Source organism: Theropithecus gelada, chromosome 10 (genome assembly GCF_003255815.1).
Source record: "Theropithecus gelada isolate Dixy chromosome 10, Tgel_1.0, whole genome shotgun sequence".
Lineage (NCBI taxonomy): Eukaryota > Metazoa > Chordata > Mammalia > Primates > Cercopithecidae > Theropithecus > Theropithecus gelada.
In genome coordinates, this window is record NC_037678.1 from 93,457,956 (window position 1) to 93,480,781 (window position 22,826).

General features: G+C 41.7%; 1 long non-coding RNA gene across 1 annotated transcript; it reads left to right on the plus strand.

Annotated features, from left to right (window-relative positions):
- Positions 1-1,419: 1,419 nt before the first annotated feature.
- On the plus strand, positions 1,420-21,920 carry LOC112633816. The gene is made up of 4 exons (XR_003121592.1): positions 1,420-1,614; positions 15,733-15,982; positions 20,642-20,720; positions 21,765-21,920. It is a non-coding gene; the product is annotated as an uncharacterized LOC112633816 (long non-coding RNA).
- The last annotated feature ends 906 nt before the right edge of the window (positions 21,921-22,826 follow it).

Consider the following 22,826-nt stretch of genomic DNA (forward strand, 5'->3'; position numbering starts at 1 on the left):
TAAAATTGAAGATAGACAAAAACGATTATCTAATCTGAACGACATAGAAAATTTGAGAGAAGAAAAAAAAGAGAACCTCATGGGCTGTGGGACAATAATGAAAAGTCTAATATTCATGTCATCAGAGTCAAAAAAGACAGGAGAAAGAGTCTGGTGTAGAAAAATATTTCAAAAAACAATGAGTGAAAACTTTTCACATTGGTAAAAGAGACAAATGTAAAGATTGAAGAAGCTGAGCAAACCCAACACATAATAAACCCAAATAAACCAATGCACAGATACATTGTAATTAAAGTTCTAAATATAAAATACAAAGAAAAACCTGGAAAACAGCCAGGGAAAAATGATGCATTAAGTACTGGGATACTTGAGAAACCATGAAGACCAGAAAGAAGTGATACAAGTTTTCAAATGCTGAAAGAAAAGTATTATCAAACCAGGATTTTATATTCAACAAAAAATTCCTTCAGGAATGAAGGATTACCAAAGATATAGTCAAATGAAGGAAAACTAAGAGAGTTTATTGCCATCAGATCTGTGCTAAAAGAATTGCTTAAAAAATTCTTCAGACAGAAGGAAATAATAAGAAATGGAACTTGGAACTTCAAAAATAAAAGAAGATAAACAGAAATAGCTACGTAAATATAGTAGACTATTTTTCTCCTTTCGAGTTCTTTTTTCCTGTTTTCTATTTGTGTAAATTTAGGGAGTACAAGCACAGTTTTGTTACATGGATATTTTGCATAATGGTAAAGCCTGAGCCAAACAGTGTCATTTGTACCCCTTAAGTAATTTCTCATCCCTCACCCTCTTCCTACTCTTCCTCCCTTCCAAGTATTCGATATTTATTATTCCACACTCTATGTCCATGTGTACACCTTTTTTTAGGCCCCATTTATAAGTGAGAATATGTGGTAGTATATAAATATATTCCATGGAATGCTACTCAGCCATAAAAAAGAGTGAAATCATGTCTTTTGCAGCAACATGGGTGGAACTAGAGATCATTATCTTAAATCAAATAACAGAAAGTCAAATACTACCACATGTTCTCACTTATAAGGAGAGTAGAGGAAGACAGATTACCTCAAGAATCTAGGATATGGGTGCAAAAGGAAGGATGGAATCTTCACCTCCAAAATGCAACACCACCCTGTTTTATCTAAGTTATCTAGTTTACCAGCATGGAGTTATTTGTAGTATGTGATAGTACAGTATAGTATACATTTTCCCCCTTTTAGTATCTAAATGGTTTGTAATGATTTCCCCTCTTTCTTTCTTGGGGTAATCTGTCTTCCTCTACTCTCCTGACGTGTACTTTGGGCAGATCCCACCTCCAGGTGCAGAATGTGGATGGCAATTCCGATGGGCCAATCTGAGCGTTGCTTTCACTTGGCTGTCCTGATTGCTTTGAATGGAGAGAGGAAGGCGAATCAGGCAGACACAAAGCATTTTGCTGAGATTGCTGACACTATATAAAACCTGCACTCTCAGGGAGCAGTAGAAATCTTGAGAATGGATTCATTAGAGTGTAAGGCAGATGTGAAACATGGAGAAACCAACTTCTAATGACAGCTTGGAGCATCTGAATCTAGTCCCAGAGTTTTTAGCTATGTAAGTCAATACTGTCATTATTTTTTCTCTTTACTTTTTAATTAAATCAGTGAATTAGATTTTCAGTTAATAGCAACCACCAGTCTTAAGTGATATGATAGCCTATGCTTTGTTTTGTTGAATGTGTAAGTCTCTCAATGTTGGAAAATTATTTTCCACCTGTAGTGGTTAGATTGTACTAATGATGTGTATTCCATAGTCTTACATCTGCTACTATTTTTATAGATAAAAGGCTTTACAAGCTTTTAAAGGAGTAGTATCCATCTTCCATTTTGTTTAAAAACAGAACAAATATATAAAAACAGATAATGGTATGAGTACTGCAGTTGAAATGCAGTTAGGGATTCTTGAGCCTACTTGATCTTTATACCTCTTTCCCTGTTCTCCATCCCTATGTGGCATCACAAGAAATCTTAAAGCCTGTAAAATATGGAACATAAAACACTGTTCTGTCATTTATCATGCAAACACGGTCACTTTTGAGAATAAAAGAAGACATTCTTAATAAATTTATTCTGGGGAAAAGGCTTAAACAGGGGTGATACCAGGAAAATTGGGACACGTGGTCATCCTGGTTCTATACCACAAGAGCTGAAATGAAAGGAAAGTATGGTTAAGTCAGAAGAAATGGATTCCAGCCCCATTTCTACCATCCACTAGCTGTGTATTCTTAAAAAGTTACTCAACCTCTCTGAGCTTCAGTTGTCTTCATTAGTGTGTCAGAGAGAATAGTAATTACTACCTCACTGGAGGTTGTTGTAGGGTCATAATTATGAAAGATCATAGTTATGAAAGTGCTTTGTCAACCATAAGACACAATGTTACTAGTGGCTTTTATTGTGTGAAATAACTGATCTCGTTATGATTACTCTAACAATGTGGTTGTACTTAACTTTACACAATAAATGAATTCTCAGAAAAAAGTTGAGTATGAATGGTTTTGCGAATTGCCTCTTACTTAAAAAGCTCACTGAGAATTGTCTGAGAAATTCTTCTATAAGTTCAGAATTATTTTGTAGAATAAAAAGTTACCCCATGCTTATATCTTATATATCAGAATTTGATTTTAAGCAAAACATATCCCTAATGTCTTCAAGGATTTGTCTCTCCAGCTAAATGTGGAGAATGAGGCATTTCATAAATGTTAGGTTACCTGGTCAGGATGCAAGCTGGGGCTAGGGTTGGAGGAGGAGGCCCTTTTCGGGACCCAATATGGCCAAAAAAAAAAAAAAAAAGACAACATAAATTCTTGCAAAGCAGGACCCTGTCAGTTTAATTTATTTCACATTTGCCCTGGAAGCACGAGGCTCCAGTGGGCTAATGAGTACGAGATGCTGTTGCAGACAAGAGGCAACCTACACATGCTGCTTGCATGACTGGCACCCAAATAGGCTTGCTTAGTTGGTGAACTGTCAGGTTTCCAATTCTTTCGATGTGTCTGTAGCCTTGGTCTGGCCAGGCCTGCCTTGTCCTCCTGGATAGACATTTAGGAAATGTGTCCTATCCCCATCAGCACAGTCATGCACCGGTCTTCTTTTCCCATATGTGTGTGCCGCCATCTGGGACAACTTAGCCATTGTCTGTTAGGGCCTTTGATGCTTGATTATAGGGAAAGAGGAAAACATCAGCTACAATAGAGCAATCTGTTCTGTTTGGGACATCAGTACAATCTTTTATCCTCTTTTTCTTTTTTTCAATGCACATATTTTTGATCATCTTCACATAGGGATGAATATTGGTAATGGAATGTATTCTAGAATTCTTTCTCTTGAAAGGAATGAATCTCTCCACTTACCCTTGTTCATAAAATAGTTTTGCAAATATGATCTTGCTGATAAAACACTGATTCCAGTTCTCTTTTCCTCTTTTTGCTTACTGACTGCCCAAAGAATCTAAGATTTCAAAGCATAAATGCTGATAACGTAGTTTTTCCATTGCTTTAGCTCTGTATTTCCACAGAATTTGTTTATTGTTTTCAGTGGTAAAACTTTCATCTTCAACAATAGTTAGATTAATTTAAAAACATCTTTACAGTGGTATATTGTAATAGATACTAGCAAATTTTGTGCAGAAATGTTGTTGTATTCAGATAGAACCAAATTTATACTGTACTATTAAGTGTAAGTGTTAAGTAGGGGGTGACTAAGTTCCAAGGTCATATATACTTTGTAATTTTATTTTGGTAGAAAAATAATAAATAAAGTGATGTACACCAAATAATTACAAATCATGGTCTCTGTGGGATAGAATCACAAAATGTTTTTCTTTCTTTCCCTTCTTCTTTTTTGCTCTCCTTCTCCTCTCCTTCTGTTTGCTTATTTGCATTTTTGAATTATTTTATAATAAAATTGCATGATATTTATAATAAATCCCACTCTATAAAATAAGTTTAAAAACATAAAGGAAAGTTTAACAGTCTATGAACTTAATCTCCACCCAGAAATGGAGTGCTGTGGTAGGGCCCAGTCAAGGTGACAATGGCAATGGGAAGCTGGAGTGACAGATGGCACACGATGGCAAACAGCCCATACACGTTAGTGCTTTCTGTGGAAAATAATTTTGTATAACTATGAATATCTTTTATAATTTAGGAATTTCTACATTATTAAATCAGGATAGCCAGTACAGCAGAGATACAGGTATCCAATATCCCTTTCATCCTTCTTCCTTTCGTAATAGTTTATCTGAGTGTATACTGAGTGCGGTCCCTTGTCCAGAGGAACCTCTAAGTGCTGGTGGCCACATGCTAAACTTATAGTCAGAGGTATGTGAATGGCGATGGTGGATATCCCCTCTCAGTCATGCTCATATCTTTCCTTCTGTCCGTTGTGCTCTGCACATGGCAGTGGGTGCTGAAGTAGCCACATGAGACCAGGAGGTGCAATCTAATCACTGAGGACAGCAAAGAGAGAACTAAGGAAGTTGAGTCCTTGATGCTGTTGAGCCACCGCATCAGTTCAGAATTGCCTAAGCCTATGTATTTAAGCAAGTGAGAAAGAAATCTTATCTTGTTTAAGTCATCATTGGTAGGGTTTTTTTTTTGTTATAACCATTGAAACTATATCCTAATAATAGTATATTAGTATAATTTTACAATATATAATAATATAATTTTATAACAATATGTAGATAGAAATATGTAAATATATGGATGGATGGATCTAGAGATAGATTGATGAATGAAGGGAAAGGTAGATGGATAGATGAATGAATGGATGAATGGGTGGGTGGATGGATGGATAGATGGATGACAGATGAGTGAATGGTGGATGAATGGATGGATAGATGGATGGATGAATGGATAGATGAATGGATGATTAGATAGATGGATGAATGGATAGATGGATGGTGATATGGTTTGACTGTGTCCTCACACAAATCTCAACCTGAATTGTTTCTCCTAGAATTCCCATATGTTGTGGGAGGGACCCAGGGGAAGGTAATTGAATCATGGGGGCCAGTCTTTTCCTTGCTGTTCTTGTGATAGTGAATAAGTCTCAGGAGATCTTATGGATTTATCAGGGGTTTCTTCTTTTGTTTCTTCCTCATTTTTCTCTTGCCGCTGCCACATAAGAAGTGCCTTTTGCCTCCTGCCTACAGCCCTCTGGAACTGTAAGTCCAATTAAAGCTCTTTTTGTTCCCAGTTTTGGGTATGTCTTTATCAGCACTGTGAAAATGAACTGATACAGATGGATAGAATGGGTGGACTCAATATTGTTACCCTTCCTTTTCTCCACCCCATTTTTCTACCCTCTGCAGGAAGAGCCCACCTTACTTCTCAGTCTAAGAGAGTGGCAAGCATTGCTGGGCTCTTTCCACACCTGTAGTGCCTCAGTTTTCTGAAACATAGATTGTGTGTTTCTAATCTGGCAAATACTTGAAAGAAAAAAAAATCCTTTTTAAAGCCATTGTAAACAGATATTACTTTAATTTCAGCAATTTGCCTTGGTAAAATTTGGGAATTGAAATGTAAATAACTGGTTATGTACAAATTGACTGCTTTGAGGGCCAAACCTGTATACCTGGTCGCCTGCACGGATTCCATGAGGGTTACTTCCTGTGCCGGTCCAAGTGCACAGCACAGGGCAGAGCATCATGAACACATAAAAAGAAGGGAAAAGTCAGAGAGAGGGAAACTGAACAGTGAAGATGCAGAGGAGTAAGAGAGTCCTGGGAGCAAGTAACCAGAGAGGGAGTTGAGGCAGCACTCAGCCTAGAGGGCATGATAGACCAAGGCATAGAGTTAGGAAGTGTTGAACACTGGAGGCTGTGACAGTGAGGGCAGCTGGCTTGGCTAAAGGAAGAGTTTAAGTAGGAAGTGCAAGGAAAAGTCCCTAGAAGGCTGAAGGCAGGTATTGAGCCACCATGGATAGACAGAGGATGCCATCTGAATATTATTTCTTCTCCACATCAGGACTGTAGCTCTGTTAAATAGATTCCAAACCTCTTGTTTTCATGCAGATGTCTTTTTGGAATTGTGATAGAACATGAGGCTATAAAATTCTAGGCACAGTGTTCTAAAATCCTCAAGACAGACTAAGCTTTGCATACATGGTGTCAAAACAGGCAGGTCAAACCACTTTATTGCTTGCATAGCAGACCCCTTCCCAGCCAGGAAGCAAAAATCATAAGCTGTTTTTCTGCTCCTTTTCCTGCATAGCATGGTGGCTGGTGTTCTAGCTCTCATTTAAGTTCCTCCTACTTAAGCGGTGGAATCCAAGTAATTGATCCAGTATCATCCATCACCACCCTTCTTGTCGTTGTGGTCTGCCAGGTTGTTGAGGGAGTGTCACATCATCCCAAAGACTGTGGTCCCAGACCTGCTGTGCAGAGGCTCCAAAACCATGCTCTAACTGGGCTTGCACCAGATTGCCAAAGGGGCTTTCTCTCCCTCACTGCAGAATGTGCTGCTTCCTTTTTCCTCCTTCCTTCTGACCGACAGAAGAAGCCCCTTTCTGATCATTAAATGGCTCTGTTAAATTATACCCTTTAGGGCATTTTAGTTTTGCTGGGTGAGGGAGCAGGGGTAGTCTTCACCTTTTCTCTCTTTCCATATAATGGCAAGGGCAGTTCCTCAATGTCCTGAAACCTCTACATTTGGACCCTAGGTCCCTTCTCTCTAGATTGAGCAACAGATGTGACCTATGTTTTGTAGGGTTTCGCCATGCAGATAATGTACTAACCTTGCTTACACAAAACCACATTGGTATTTGTGTAATTTTTGATTGGTTGGCTCAGTAGGCATCGGATCACTTGTTGCGGGGTGTTGGGGGTGGGGCTTGTTGATGCACAGATAGGGAGATGCCATCGCCAGTGTTTCTGGTTCAGAAGGTCTGAGGTAGAGCCTGAGAATTTGCATTTCTAACAAGTTCCTGGGTGAACTGCAGAATTGCATTTTAAGAACAACTGTTCTGGAGCACCCTTGCCTTAATAATGCTGCAGAGACTTACTGGGTCGGTCCTGGTATCTTGTGGCTCCTCTTCTGCTGTGTCGATTTTTGAACAGCACGTGGAGGAAAGATGCCCTCTCCAGGGTGTGGTGAGGAGTGAGGACAATGTGAGCATGTCTGAGCTATAGTGGGCATGGGTGATTCAGCGAGGACTGACTGGACAACAGTGTCCCTTCCTGAGAGCATCCCAGCAGGCCAGGCAGCAGAGCCATTAAATAAAAATCCGTAGGAAACATTGACATTGGATCCCTCCTGAATGTTTGTTCTACAAATGTGGAATGTTTGTCTCATCCAGAAACCTCAAAATTACTTTGCCATTAACACCTGTGTGAGTGGCAGGGCTTGCATCATTAAGATTGCTGGAGGAAAACGTTGCCTCCCCTTGGTTGAAGGAAGCATTAAAAATTAATGAGGTATCAGTACTCACAGTTTGATAAACTACGAAACACCTTCCTTATGCTTCCGCTTTTTCAGTTGCCTAAACCTCTGATACCTCTATATAAGACATTTTAGAAGACCAAATGTCAACTGTAGAGCTATGAACGTCAACAGAAAAATGAAAAAGAGAAAAAAAATTGCATTTTCTTTTGCAGAGGATTGGGGAAATACAATGACATATTTTATATTTTTTATTTGAAGGGTCATGTGGTTCAGACCACACATGGGTGTCTGCACTTTCTGCTTATACCAAGTGAATCAGATGGGATGGTAAGAGTAATTTGTTGGAATGTTTTAGCAACAGTGAGGGTTACAGGCAGATGACCTGGGAGCTGGTCTCTGCTGTTTACTCCTCTGGCTCTGAGATGCCTTCAGGAAAGTTCTGTGTTGTGACACTGACAGCTTGCCTCTAGAATGCTGTGACATGCCACCTGGAAGCTTTGTAGGTCTGGAAATATTCACAACGTGTGCACATTCAGCATTAGACTGTATGTGGTCATTCTCTCTGTCATAAGGGAGTATATGCAAAAAACCCTCAGATGTCTGTTCTGCTCTGTGGTCTGGTCTGGGACAATTTTGATGAGCTGGCAGCCTAGGACCACTAATATTTTCTTGATTCTTATTTATAGCTGAAAGCTCTTTATGGGTGCTCTTCAGGGGTATGTTTTCAGTGTTCTTGGTCAGTTGGTAAGTGTTACAATAATAATATCTCTCTTGAATTTGTAACTATTATGCATTATATGTGGCTGCTGTGAAGATGGATACTAATTGTTGTTCTCAGATCTTTTCAAACATGAGCTCATTTACTCCTCAAGGCAATCTAATGAAGTCAGTGCCATTTTTATCACCATTTTACCATCGAGGAAACTGAGGAACTGTCTGTAACTTGCCCAAGGTCACACAGCTGGTAAGTGGTGTACCCAAGGCTAGAACCCATGCTCTTAACTACATGAAACTACTGATGGCTTTTCTGATGAGCTTTGACTTATAGAAGCCACTTGCATCTACTCACAAGCTTGTTATTGAACCCATTGGGGTCAAAAGCACTTGTGTGTTTCTGAACAGAGAGGTGAAGTGATTGGGCTCATCTTAAAAGCTTGTTTTCATTGCTTTAGAATCAAGTACAAATGCTTTAGTAAAGCCTTCTAGGACTTTTCTCAACCTTTCTGAGGTTCTCTCCCAAGCCTCCCTCCCTGACCACATAAGCCTGCCCAAAGCATGCTGGGGACATGATGCTCTACACCATTGCTCCTAGGTCTCTTCATCTAGAGCTGTCTCCTGTCTCGCACTCTCCTTGCACACCTTTGCTGGGGTGAATTATGTTCTAGAGCATCCCAATTTGAGTGTCAGATTTAGTTACACATACATTGAGATAATAGTCCCTGAACCCTGGGCAACCGGGCATGTTCTGGGGCTGCTGGAGCCCTTGTTCTGGCCACTTCCAGCCATATAAACCTATGTTTTTCTTTGCTGAGGAACTGATCTGCTTGACTGCCACATCTGGGCTCTGTCGAAGACCATCAGCAAACAGAAGAGAGAGATGGGGCATTTCTTTCTCCACTCCCTCCATGCCTTGGGATCACAGTTCTAGCAGCAGCTGCACCCTTCCCTTCTGGTGGGCACTCCTGCCTGCAGCCCTCTTCCTTAGCTCCTAGTGTCTCCTAGGGCAGTAATAGCTCCAAATCGCTCCGAGCTGCTGTTCGTCTCTGGGGGCCTCCCAACCCTTGTTGGTTCACTCTGCCTACATTCTGTCTGCTGCCCCTTGGACAGTGTTTCTACATTTGAACCATATGGGTGAATTCCATATTCTTCTGGGACCCTGACCGATGAAACTCCTTCCTCCCAAACTATGTCTGAGCTTTGTCCTCCAACTCACAAATGGCCACTAGCAGATTTTCCTATTCAGCTCACACAGCCTAGGTCCCCACTTATTGGATGGAACACAAGATACCCTTTAAATCACTTGAATCACAATGCAGACTTAAGAGCCCATCAAATTCTTGGGAAGGGGCAATGTTGGATTCCTTCTCCTCCACTTTCCCACCATACTCCCTTTGTGGCAGATCACAGGCATGTGTACAGTATAGTGCAGATTCTCCCTTTATCTGAAACACAACCCAGGGGCCTGGGTCTTGTTTTACTTCCCTTAATGTCCATGTGGTTATTGATGCACTTGTCTTCACTGGTAATCTATCAGTTCCACTAGAGGAGAATGGGTATCTCTAGGGCTAGTTCAAAATAAGTACTTCTTAAGTGAAGGAAGGAAGCAAGGAAGGAAGGAAGGAAGGAAGGGAGGGAGGGAGGGAGGAAGGAAGGAAGGAAGGGCGGGCGGGCAGCTGGCACAAGTTGGGGTCCATCGTTTAGTCACAGAACAAACAAGCATAAGTGGTTCCCACCCTGATCCTCAAAAACTTTAAAATGGAGCAGTCCTCCTTTTATGGGCCCTGAAGCAATTCAGAGGCCTCGTTCTCTCTTTGATACACTTCCCTCATTGCCAGGTGACAGTCTGGAGGACAATGAGGCATTGAGTACCTTGCCCCAGCTGGGCAAGCTGCTGAGCAGAGAAGTCAGCATTCCCGACATCCCGCCCGGCGCTCTCTTGACTAAACCACATGGGCTGTTTTTCTGTGCTCTTGCTTGGACCACTGGGTTCTTCTTGACTCAGACACCACTGATCCCTTTCCCGGGATCCACACCCACCTGCTCCCTGGAGCCAAGTTTTGTGAGGCGTGTGGCTTTTTTTGGAATGCTCAGTCACCTTGGAGTTTCTGCCTCATCTCAGGACAGGAGGATTTGCGTAGATAAATTATCACCATGGGACACCAGTGTGTGTCCCCAAGCCTTCAGTGCAGTTCAGACACAATGGATTTTCTGCAGCTCACTTTTGTTATGCATGGTGAAGAGGAAGTAGAAATCCAAATTTTCAGAATATAAGCCTTCTTCACAGGAAACGTATTTTGGAGCTCACTACACCATACAGGCTGCTGATTTAATACAACCAGCAAATGTGCCAATCTCCGAGGAATGGCAAATGCCATCCACCTTCACTTTTTTCACCTTCCTTCTACTCCTCCTCCTCACCTTCATTTTTCAATAACCCAGTTATTTGTTGGTGCATATAAAAGTAAACAGAAAATGAATAAGCTGTGAACTTTGAAGGAGAATTTTTGAGTTAGAAATCTGAAGGGGGAGAAAAGGCCACAGAAACAGGGTAAACAGTTAAGGCAAACATTTTAGACCAAAATAGCCAGTAGACAGCAGCTGAGAATGGACCTCACTGCTGGTAAAGAGGCCAAAGTGGATTAAATTGATCAAAACAGTGCTTGGGAGATAGCAAGGAATTTTATTTTTTGTTATTTCTCTTCAAAAAGGCAGGATGGAAGATTAGACTTCTGTAAGAACAAACGTTTGAAACTTTTCTATCTATTGCTACTGTTTCTGTGCTTTGCATTTGATGTTGGTTGTGAAACGTGTTTTTCTCAGTATAGATATATATGTATACTTTTACACATATACACACACACACACAATATATATATAGATATATATTTCCTTTTCTTGTTGAACCATGATAGTAAAAATGATTAGTGGAGTTGGAATCTGCAGCAATGCATAGAACACTTTTTCCAGTGTTTAGGATAGCTGAAATATGCAATAATTGATTTTAACATGTGCTGTAATTGGTTCCATATGCATCGCTGTCAACTATGATGCATCATAATTAAACTGACATGTTCAAAAACTGGCCACTGAAATGAGCACTCCCTGAATTTTCCAACTGTGCACAGCTTGCTGCTTCTCCACTCCCTAGCTTCTCAATCAGGAACAGCATTGCCAGGTTTTATTTTGCTGCTGGTCTCCTCCATGTTTTATCTATTTTTCCCCCTCAGATTTTAAATGACCTCCTGGAGTGGATTCAGGCTCTTTCCTCACCTTCATTTTCAGGTGGTCACATTATTTCAGCAGTGTTGGATCTATATGCAATTTCCTAAGTCATCATAAATCAGATCTAAACTCATGAGAATGGTCAAGAATTTGATATAAAATAAGACACAGGAGCAGATCCATAAAAGTTCCATATTTTAGTTCCTCCATCCCCAGTTGAACCATGCTTGAACTCTAATTAGAAAATTCACTTGGAGGAAGAAAGCATAGTATATGACACACGTTCACCTCTGGTTCCCTATCGTATGAATGACAATATTCAGATATTTGACCACCTTTCTGCTTATTTCTGTGATCATCAGAATGTATATGAGTATCCAGGATGATCTTACCTTGAAAGCCTGATTATCTTTCTTTTTTCTTGTGTAAAAGCAATCTGATATCATTGTAAGGGCATTGAACTAGGATCTGGGGCAGCTCTGTTACTATTAATAGTGTTAGTAAAGTCCTCTGGGTGTTAGCTTTCTCCTTGGTAAGATTTATGGAAGGGATAATACTCTTTCTACTGTCATCTCAAGGTTTAGCCTGATAGAATAAGATAGAAGCAAGATTGAATAGTGTGGCTTTTGGTTCCTGAATCCCTGTTCTGAATTAGCATGGGTCATGTCTGTGTTTGGACTTTGGGTTACCATAATCTGCTGTTTTAATTTCACCAAGAACTGCATCCCCCTCAAATCCCCCGGTGTCACACCTTCTCTAATCTGTTAACCACATAAATGGGTCCTGTGATGGCAAAATATTTAATAACAAAAGTTAGTTTATCATCATCCATGATAACTAGATAATCATTAGTTATCAATGATACATCATCAGAATGTATCATTGCTCTGAGGCTCCGTAAGGCCAATACTGGGAGAAGGGACATAGCAGCCATCTCTCCACTATTTCCACTGGGAACACCAATCTTCCACTCATTTTTTTCATGGGTCACTGGTAAGGATCCCTAATTTCAGTGACCTTTTTGTTGCTTAGAGCATAGTTCTGTGACGCAGACCTGGTTAATCATAGTGTCTCTTCTGTCTGTCTGTGGAACATAGTCCACGCTGTAGCAGAATAACCAAGCTGGACCCACAAGGGTTTTCTCATGCACTTTGAAAGCCAAAAGCTATGAGGTAAGATTCCCCCATCTCCTCAGAAATGAGCTATGAAGACATAAGCCTGGCGACACTGGGCCGCAGGAAGAAAGCTATGCTCTCCACTGTGTAAAGGAAGGAGAGATTGAGCCCCACACATGGGAGGAGTGGAACTGAAAATGCTGATTAATGACTTTGGAAACTGTCAGGTGATTTGTGGAAGAAAGAACTTACTCCACATCCTACTGGGATCTTATTTCCTGATTAAATTCCTTAGGAGGCAAACTTTCTGGAGCTAAGGAAGTGATTGGGAAGGGAAACTGGTTCTTTATCTTCCTCCATCCTCTCATGTTTTATTTTCTGAAAGGGAAAAGTCACTATTTCATAGCCAAGGCTAAGCAGGGATCTTGCTGCTACTTCAACAGTCATTTCAACTGGAGTCCTGAGCCTACTTTTCCTTCTTATTTTGTATCTTTATTCTTACTGGATCACCTCTCCTTTGGCTATCAGAATATTTCTCTCCACCCCACTCCCTGGTGAACACGATCTTGGAGTCAGAAGACTTGCCCATTACTTTTGAGCAACGTTTGGATGGTGTCTAGTGCATCTGCAGTGGTTCTCAAACCGAAGGTGCATCTTTACACCCTAGAGAGCCAGTGAAAACACAGATTGCTGGGCCTGACCACAAGAGGCCCTGATCCAATAGGTCTGGATGGGGTGGAGAGTCTGCATTTCTAATAAGTCCCGAGGTTGTACTGAGGCTACTGGTCTGTGGAGCACACTTTGAGAGCTACTACTGAGATGAATGCCAGATTAGATTAAATGTTGTGAGACTCAAGTCTTGGCCTTTGGGCAATCCCCAAAGCCTCTGTGGGCTTCACTTTACCTATTTATAAAACGGATGATTTGATTAGGTGATCTCAAATTTTTCTTTAAGATGCCTCCAAGTCAATTAACTGATCACGAAGTTCTATTTGGAAGGACTGCACTGTCATGACAGTTTTCTTTTTCCCTTTGAGACAATTATAGTTTAAAAAGACAATATCTAATTTCTGCAGAAATTGTGGAAGTGGTCAGACAGCAGCAATAGAATAGGGTACATATTACATGCTATGAATTCTAAGGTCCTGACATAATACTCTGCAATTAAGCTTTTCGTCTGGAGGTTGTATACTGTTTTGTAATAATTTGCTCATTAATCAGGCACTAGTTCTAGAATTTAGGAAACACCTGTTCAGTAGCTTCTCAACCACAATGAAGAGTAGACAGTATTAGAAAAACACAGTAGTGGAACAGTAGAAGTTTGAGGGAAGGAAAAGAGACTCTCTAAGCACAAAGTGTGCTTCTCCACCCCTCCTGCTGCTCCATTCTGAGCTTTCCTGGCAGATCTTCTGGGTGAGGAGTCAAGAGAAGGTTTGAAAGTTTATGTCCACAGCTAGATAAATATCATTAGTGTAGAAATGGATTGTGGTGGCACCTAGAAGGTCCCACCTAATTTTGAAAAGAGAGGGAGAAAAAGAAATGTCTAAAGACATCTTCTGGAGTTTGGAAAGGACCAAAAAGTCATTGTGTCTGGCTTTCCTCTATCACCCCAAGTTCCTGCACAAACCACCTACATCCCAACAGCAACATAAAATGACCATTTTATGAGTGAGAACAGGAAACTGTGGCTATAACAACGCTTCTTTCCCCTTTTCTTTAGAGGAGGAATAAGTGATGGATGTAAAGACAAATATGAAACAGTAATTTAGAAAATAATTTCTTTTCATGCAAGAGCCACTTTTTGAGAACCTGGTGGTATTTAAGAATACTGATCAATGAGTATCATAGAGTATTCACGAGTTGATTAGATATGTATGTATTGGGTATCTAACATATCCTAGCAATATGTGAGGCACAAATTAACCAAACAAAATTATTTCTATGTTTCAGGAGATAACAGTTGAGATAGGAAGAGGACAAGTAAAGAGATAATTTTATAAGTTCCAACAGGAGTGAACACAGGCTACCACAAGAGAGCCTTGCAGGTGTGAATATCAGCAAAAACTCACTGTGGAAAGCAGTGGCCTCGAGCATGAGTGGAGGTTGGGTCAGGCAGGAAGAAGGTACTCTTTTCAGACTTAGCATCAGACGCAAAGGCTCAAAGAGGTGAGTTCATGAAACTTTGATTGTTAAGTATGAGTGGTGGCTAGAATTGAAGCTGCAAGAGAAAGCATGGGTACCTATTGACTTTATTTTGACTCACTAGTTCAGTACTGGTCCCAGTTCCCAAAGTGTTTGGTTTTTATTCGTGAGATGGGGGTGGTTGATCATGGAATTAACTGATGTCTATCTGTAGCTAAGTAACTGGGTGGGTTCAGAGCCCTTCCTCTCATGGACTGCTTAACTTCTCTCCTGTACATTGTTGCTCTCCTTTTATGATGCTTTTCCTTGCTGCCTAGGCATGGTTTCTCCATTACATCCATCCTCAACCCCTTCTCTTCCTGGCTTTACTTTGAAGCTAACCTCCTTGCCCTAGGTATAAATTCATTTTCCAAATAGATACATATGACTAATGTCTATAGAGAAACATGACATTTTAAAGGAGAAGGAGAGAGCAGGATTTGCTGCAGGTTGCAGAACTGTTTTTCTAAGGGTCTGCCTTTCTAATGTGCTCACAGGTGGTGCTGATGCTGCTGATGCCTGGCTACATTTTGGAGAACCTGGAGTCTTTTTTCAAATGATGGTAGATGAAATTATATTAAACCCAAAATTTGGGTTCTCCAGTGCTCTCCTTTCTTTTTCTTTTTTTTTTTTTTTTCAGATAGAGTCTTGCTCTGTCACCCAGGCTGGAGTGCAGAGGCATGATCTCAGCTCACTGCAACCTCCACCTCCCAGGTTCAAGTGATTCTCCTGCCTCAGCCTCCCGAGTAGTGGGGATTACAGGTGCACACCAACATGCCCGACTAATTTTTGTATTTTTATTGGAGAAGGGGTTTCACCATGTTGGCCAGGCTGGTCTCGAACTCCCAACCTCAAGTGATCCTCTCGCCTCAGCCTCCCAAAGTGCTGGGATTACAGGTGTGAGCCACTGTGCCTGGCCCCATGCTCTCCTTTCTAAAGGGGAAGAACCTTTTTGTAGCAGAGGAATCGTTCTTGAAGGACCCAAGAGTCTTTTTGCTAGACTTCCTATTCTTACAGTTATTTCTAAACTTAATTCTTTCTGGAAAACAGAATAACTACAAGATAAAATCTACATCCTGAAAGGGTTGAACCCATCTTGAAAATGACAAAATCTCCATCCTGGTGATCACTGGCACCATCATTCCCAGCATAGCCATCACTCTATGGGATCCTGGGCACTGCTTGGCACTAGGAAGGTGAATGACTTTAAATTATGATTCCTGTCCTCAAGAGACAAGTCACATTGTTGAAACGCTGACATCAATGTACAAAGATTCATAATCATAAAGGGTAACTCTTGGTAAGTCATTATAATCTTATTAATTGCTTCTAGTGGTAAGTCACATCAATGTTGCATTTTTCCAGGTTTCAGAATTTAGCAGGCATTGAATATGTCACTGTTTGGGTATTACTAATGGAAGAAGTGAGGTTTCCTTTTTAACTGTGTTTAGTATTTTGCTTTTGGCTCCAGAAATGTCATAGAAACACCTGACTTGGACATATTTCTAGAGACTATCATTTTACATATAAAGTTTAGTATGTTATTTAGACTGATATTTTATAAATCATATTCTGGAATTAAGCTGAGTAAGGCCAAGAAGAGAAAGGGTTGAGGATGGATGTAATGCAGGAACCATGCCTAGGAAGCGAGGAAAAGCATCATAAAAGGACAGCAACGATGTAGAGGACAGAAGTTAAGCAGTCCATGAGAGGAAGGGCTCTGAACCCACCCAGTTACTTAGTTGCAGACGGACATCAGTTAATTCAGTGATCCACCACCCCATCTCATCAATAAAAACCAAACTCTTTGGGAACTGGGACCAGTACTGAACTAGTGGGTCAAAATAAAGTCAAAAAGAAGCCCGCTGCAAGAAATACTCCTCTAAATAACAAATTTTGAGAAACAAGTAATCACACAGACACACCATGTGCTGTTATCTTTTCAGCACTAGCTCTGTGTTATGGTACAGTTAGGGAGAGGATGAGGAGGGCTCTTCTTTGAGCACATTTCCAACAGTCTTTTCATGGTATGCAGTAGTTGTTTACAACAATGTTTCTCACTTTAATGTGCACACAAATCATGCAGGATCTTTTGAAATTCACATTTAGACTCAGTGGGAGCAGGTGGGGCAGGAGCCTTGCAGAGGTGATGGGCTCCTAGGCATGCCAATGGCCTGTCGTCCTTGGATTGCACTCTTAAGTAGCAATGGTTTAGAATACGGTAAAAATATGTTAGAAGGGGCATTGTGAAAGCATGGGGGTTCATCTGTTCAAGAAACAACAATGACAAAAAGTGGTGATTAAATGCAACCACATCTAAATGAAGTAGCCAGGAGGTAGACCCAGCTTCTCCATGAACAGGCCACATACCATCTCCCAGGGCTGCCTCCAATATCCAGCCTGGCTGTGCTCAGGCCGTCAGGGCTTGCTGGACTCTCCTGGCAGGGTGGGGTCAGAACTCGAGTAGGTTGGGTGCTGATAGCAGAGAGTGTGATTCTCTGGCCTGATGACCCAGAATCGCTCCCAGGAGCACCTGTGCATGGAGCACAGACTGGAATCCCAGCTCTCCCAGGAGGAAGGAGTCATCCCTGGTCTCCCATCCCCCAAATGCTGATTCTGTGTCTGTTTGTGGATGGGTAACAAACAAACAACAAAGGGCCGTCTCAATTAACCTGCCACACAGAGCAGAATACCATAAAAAGTTCCAACTCTCTTTTTGAATGAAGCTTCTTTTTTTTTTTTTTTTTTTTTTTTTGAGATGGAGTCTTGCTCTGTCACCCAGGCTGTAGTGCAGTGGCAAGATCTTGGCTCACTGCAACCTCCACCTCCTGGGTTCAAGCGATTGTCCTGCCTCAGCCTCCCAAGTAGCTGGGACTATAGGTGCATGCCACCACACCTGGCTAATTTTTGTATTTTTAGTGGAGACGGGGTTTCATCATGTTGGCCAGGCTGAACTTCAGACCTCAGGTGATCAACCCATCTTGGCCTCCCAAAGTGCTGGGATTACAGGCGTAAGCCACCATGCCTGGCCTGGATGCCACTTCTTATGATGCTTAGAATCTGGTGCCCTTTCAGAAAACTGAAACCTTGGAGACCTAAAGTTGCTACATTGTTCTCTCTCCCAAAGAAGAAAGCAAAGGGAAGGTCTAGGACAGCACTTTGCATAGGAACCACCTGCGGAGTTAATATGCAGATTGAGATTTGGTAGTTCTGGGTGGGGTGGGGCCCAAGAGTCTGCCAGGTGCTCCCAACTGGTGCTGATGTTGCCTGGCTACATTGTGAGTAGCAAGGGCAAGCAAACTAAGTGACCCTCTTCAGTGATCTGCAGAGTTGAAGATGAGGCATCTTTCAGGCCTGAGTCAGACTCTCTGGGCTGTAGGCGCCCAGGAGCTGCACAGCTGTGTAAGATTAGAAATCTCAGCGCTGAGCAGGATGGGGCCAGGGCCAGTTAATGGCATCATTTCATTGTAGTAACTACAGCAGGCCAGAGCCAATTGCTGTTTAGTCAGCTTTCCCATGTTTGTTGACTTTGGTATTACTGATTTATTAAAGGAAGAGGAACTGTGTTGGATATCAGAAAAGTGTTAGAAAGAGGGAAGTAGAGTAAATCCAAACCTCTCTCTCTACACTCTCCAAACCCGTCCCCCACGCCCACCCCACCCCCTTGTTGCCAAGTTATGAGATCTTGGGCTGAATTCCAAGTTCCCAAAGTTCAAGTGTGGAAAAAGCCAACTAATCTCCTGGAAAATCTCCTGATGTGTATTTTTCCTTAACAATCTGGGCTGATTTTAAACTTAGCCCACAGTAAACTGTGCTCAACAGGCATTATCATTATAGACACTTGCTGCTGCATTTTCCAAGCATTTCCCCTACCCTGCTGGTATTGCTACCAGATACAGAATGGAATTTGTCAGGACAAGCCATGTATTAAACCATTAATTCAGTTAGTGCATTAGGAGTAGGAAGACTGATTCTCTGCATTATATTTTGGCTGTCAGGCCTGATTTGAGCTTATTTCTCAGTGAGTATTCCATATCAAAGGCTGGGATGGTAGAATTACAGGACATTAGGACTTTCAGTCTGGAAGGGACCCTGGAGACCATTTAGTGCTGCCTGCTCGCTTCACAGATGAGGAAACTGTATTTTTCAGTCTTAAGAGCTTGAGCAAATACTCAGCTTTTGATATGTGCATGCAGTTGCCATTCCCACGTATGGGAGTTATGTGTGTGCTTGAAGGGAGTCAATAATGGATCTTTCCTATTTAGTTTTCCTTGATCTTGGCTTTAGCTTCATCAAAGTCTGTCATACACACCCTCTGGACAGCATACATTTTGCAATAATATGCAAATGTCTTGGTTCCTGATAATAGTGGAAAAGAAATGTGATGTTTTACTTAAAAGATACTTTATACAATTTAATAGCAACTGCATCTCTGGCATCTATAACAGATGCTATCCAGTGCAGGCAACTTTTTCAAGTAACCTAGCTGAATTTTAGCTGCTGAAATTTTCTGTATCATTTGATGATCATATTTCATTTCAGACTTTTGAACACGACAGATTGTCCACCTGGATCTCATTTTGCCATATTTTATTGATGGCCTGACTCAGATCTTTCAAGTTCTCACTAACTGACCTTGAAGGAGTAGCTTGTTGTTTAAATTTTATGACACAGAGATGTAAACTGCCTGCAAATTTTGCAACTCAGTGGTGATGAACAAAGAGAACTTTTTATTACTACTTATTACCTACGGTTAAGGAATTAGCAAGAGCTGTTACTTTGCACCCATTCCTGGGACAAAATCCCGAATTAACTTTATAACAAGCACATGTGTAACAAGTGAGAACTACATTTTTTGTTTGCAAATCTAAGCTCAGTGTAGTGCTATTGCACTTATGCCTTCCTGTGGCTGCCCTGATTCCATAATAATGACAGGTTTCTCCCTCCTGGCCTTGTTATTCTGGGTCAGATGGCCCATCACCTGAGAATCTGAATAGCATTGGATGGAAACTACAGAGAGAAGACAAATAAAAAATACTACCCACCACCCCTGTCTGACCATGAGAAAAACATTTAACAGATTCAAATTGAAGGACATTTATTCTACAAAATTCCTGGCCAGTACTCCTCAAGGCTGTCCAGATTATGAAAAACAAGAGGATTGACAAATGGCCAGGGTCTCCCAGAGGCTCAGGATATAAGATCACTAAATGTGATGTGGGACCCTGCATAGGACAGAGCGAAGACACTCGAGGCAGCCTTAACGAAGTGTGGACTTTAGTTAATAATGATGTGTCCATATTAGTTCATTGATTGAGTCACTTGTGCCACACTAACGTAAACTGTGAACAATAGACGAAATTGGGCTCAGGGTATAGGTGAATTCTGTACTATCTTTGCAACTTTTCTATAAATCTAAAATTATTCTAAATTTAAACGTTTACTAAAAATAATGCTTGTGCCCATTCAGCCTCTGCTGACACCAAGCGTCTGTGATAGGTCAAGTTTCAGCTCCATTATTTCATTAAATCTTCAGAACAACTTTATGAGGTATTTATTGCTATTCCGATTTTATCGCTTTGAAAACAGAGAAACTGAAGTTCAGGGAAAGTAAACTTTTCTACGTTGATTGAGTTCCCTTGGCTTAAAAATAGCAGAGCTATGATTTTAACCCTCATTTATCTGACTCTAAAGCACACACTTACTTCAGTTCCCCATTTGGTTCTTAGAATCCTGTCCTCAAGAGATGGTGCAGAGGTTGAGGAAATGGGATGGGAATGGTGGGAATGGCCTGCATGTAGCTCAGCAGGACTGTGTCTGGTTTCCTGAGCCATCGAAGTTTCCCAAGGAGGATCATGTGGCCTCTATTTTCCCTAAAGGCTAAGGTCCAGGCTAGCTTTAGGTGAGTTTTCCCATTTCCTTGGATTTCATTGAACAAAAAAATAAATTCTGCCTGCAGTGGCCATGGGTGCAGTGTCTGCCATGTGGAGGAGAAGTTGATGGTTGTAGCAGCAACACTCCAGCTTACCTGGAGCAAAGTAAGTATGGTCATGCTGCATCCTCTTCCAGAATCCCTTCCACTGTCTGTGCATCTGGGTCATTGGCGAGCCTAAGGATGTCCTGAGTCCTGGTTTCTTGAGATTCTGACTCAGTAGATGAGAGGAGAGCACAGAAATCTGCATTCAAAATTGTTTATTGATGATTTGGCTGTGAATCTCTGTTCTAAATCTGAATCTCAGAGAATCAACTCTTGTTCTCACCTCAAGAAAATGTAAAACCAACCTCAACACGGTTGTCTCTTGAGTAGGTAGCATTAATAGACTGTCCAGGCCAGGAGTCCACAAACTATACCTCTGGTTAAATGGCCCACAGCACCACCTGCCTGTTTTGTAAATAAAATTTGATTGAACACAGACATGCCATTTGTTTATTTGTTGTCTATGGTTGCTTTCTTGTTACTATGGCATAGTTGAGACCATATGGCCCTGAAAGTCTAAAACGATAATCTGACCCTTTACAGAAAAAAGTTTGCCAACCCGTGGTATAAAAGACAGAAAGGATCTGGAATAATAATTAGTCACAGTTAAAGGGAAAGGGAGTCCAGTTGCCCTGAAGCTTCAGTGTACCCAAGAATCTCCTGTGATACTTATTTAAAAATGCCACCCCTTGAGATTCTGATTTAGTAGCCTGGGCTGAAAGCTAAGAACTATGCATTTTTAGCAAAGTTTTGAGACACGTGGTTCTAGTCACTAAGAATACGGACCCTGACAATAGCTAGACCTGGGGCCATAATCCTCTCTAGAGGTCTGTGTATGTTTAATTATTATTGCATATTGTATTTGAACAAAGATTTAAAAATAAAACTAAACATCACTTTTATGAACTAAATCATGCCTGACCCCCCTTCCCCCAAAATTCATATATTGGAGCTCTAACCCCCATATGACTGCATTCACAGATAGAGTCTTTAAAGAAGTAATTAAAGTTAAATGAAGTCATAAGTGTAGGGCCCTAATCTGATTGGACTGGTATTCTTATTAGTAGAGAAAGAGACACTAGAGATCTCTCTCTCTTCTCTGCAGGTGCACAGAGGAAAGGACATGTGAGGACACAGCAAGAAGGTGGCCATCTGCAACCTGACCAGCAAGACCTCACCAGAAACCAACCCTGCTTGCACACTGATCTTGGAATTCTGGCCTCTAGAACTGTGAAACAATACACTTCTGTTGTTTAAGCCACGTGGCCTGGGGTATTTTGTTACAGCAGCCTGAACTGACTAATACAATCACTAAAGTATCAAAAGGCAGAATTAAAAGCATTATAACTGATCCCGAGCAAGATGGCCGAATAGGAACAGCTCCAGTCTCCAGCTCCCAGCGCGAGCGACACAGAAGATGGGTGATTTCTGCATTTTCAACTGAGGTACTGGGTTCATCTCACTGGGAGTGCTGGACAAATGGTGCTGGTCAGCTGGTGCAGCCCGATCAGTGAGAGCTGAAGCAGGGCAAGGCATCGCCTCACCTGGGAAGCCCAAGGGGGAAGGGAATCCCTTTTCCTAGGCAAGGGAAACTGAGACACACAACACCTGGAAAATCAGGTAACTCCCACCCTAATACTTTGCTTTACCAAGGGTCTTAGCAAATGGTACACCAGGAGATTATATCCCACACCTGGCCAGGAGGGTCCCACGCCCACAGAGACTCCCTCATTGCTAGCACAACAGTCTGCGATCTAACTGCAAGGCAGCAGCAAGCCTGGGGGAGGGGCGCCCGCCATCGCTGAGGCTTAAGTAGGTAAATAAAGCCACCAGGGAAGGGGAAGCTTGAACTGGGTGGAGCCCACCGCAGCTCAAGGAGACCTACCTGCCTCTGTAGACTCCACCTCTGGAGACAGGGCATAGCTAAACAAAAAGAAGCAGAAACCTCTGCAGATGTAAATGACCCTGTCTGACAGCTTTGAAGAGAGCAGTGGGTCTCGCAGCACGGAGGTTGAGATCTGAGAATGGACAGACTGCATGCTCAACTGGGTCCCTGACCCTTGAGTAAACTAACTGGGAGACATACTCCACTAGGTGCAGACTGACACCTCACACCTCACACGGCTGAGCACATCTCTGAAACGAAGTTTCCAGAGCAAGAATCAGA